Source organism: Propithecus coquereli, unplaced genomic scaffold, assembly GCF_000956105.1.
Source record: "Propithecus coquereli isolate 6110/MARCELLA unplaced genomic scaffold, Pcoq_1.0 Scaffold26, whole genome shotgun sequence".
Lineage (NCBI taxonomy): Eukaryota > Metazoa > Chordata > Mammalia > Primates > Indriidae > Propithecus > Propithecus coquereli.
In genome coordinates, this window is record NW_012148174.1 from 9,818,259 (window position 1) to 9,819,324 (window position 1,066).

Below are 1,066 nucleotides of genomic sequence, written 5' to 3' on the forward strand. Positions count from 1 at the left end.
GTATGCTTGATGAATTTATTGTCTTGGTGTAATAGGTTCAGTCCTCTAAAGTGGCTGCCGCTTCAAGGTGGTTGTCATATTGAAAGTAACAGTTGCTAGTAAGTGAGAGGCATTTAAAAAACTATACTAGTTCTCAAAAGGATTTCCTGAGAGCACTGCTCTACCTCAAGATTGTATGATCTGGCATAAGACGTCAAGTTTTTGGACTTCTCTCTTCTTTGCCTGGCTTTACCTAGAAGTTTCACTGCAGTCCTTGCCAGCATTAAAAGTGGATATGATCCGATAACAGAGCCGAATGTATCATTTTAACTTCACAGTTCTGTAACCATTGGGCAATACTCCTTCTGTAGGTACGCATGGCCAACTATGAGCCATCACCGTATCTGGAGATAGTCATTCTGATTCCTTACTGTGTATGTTAGTTGAAAAGCAATACTTGTGAAAAGAGTTAGTGCTGAATTGTTCTGAATAGAAAATTCAGTAAGTACTTATACTTATGTAAAAATCTTAAGTGCATTTTAAATGTACGTTTTTTTGTCTCTTTGTCTTTACTTTCCTTGCTTATTGTTTTCTTCATAACAAAAGGTTATATAAAAAGTTAAGTGATACAACATTGTGTAATACATAGTCTTTGATCCTTGTTTAGTTTTGGTGTTTATTCTTTCACGTGTTTTTTCTCTGTATATAGTTTAGGTTTTTGATTCTTGAACAAAAATAGTGTTAGATTACATATATGTTGCAATGCAACTTGCTGTTAATTAAAAATTAGAGTTTTGTGAGAGACAGGGAGAAGAGAGAGAGCATAGATTTTTTTTACACTTTATCTGTCAGTCCATATGAAATATACCTGAATTTTTTACAGACTCCAAAGTATCTTATATATATGTGTTATGATTCATATAGCTTCCTATTGAAGCTATATTAGTAATGTTGGGTTTTTTCTTCAGTCTTTTTTGATATCAAAAGAATATTGTAGTGACCATCCTTTTACACAGATGTTTTTACATATGTAGAATCTGTGGGAAAATGCCTGCAAATGGAATTGTCAGATTAAAGGGAATGTAAA

At 33.4% G+C, this 1,066-nt stretch overlaps 1 protein-coding gene across 1 annotated transcript in view; it reads left to right on the plus strand.

Moving 5' to 3' along the window:
• The window catches only part of SMARCAD1 (SWI/SNF-related, matrix-associated actin-dependent regulator of chromatin, subfamily a, containing DEAD/H box 1), a 125,260-nt gene that overhangs the window by 8,255 nt on the left and 115,939 nt on the right, over positions 1-1,066 (plus strand). The window lies entirely within an intron of this gene.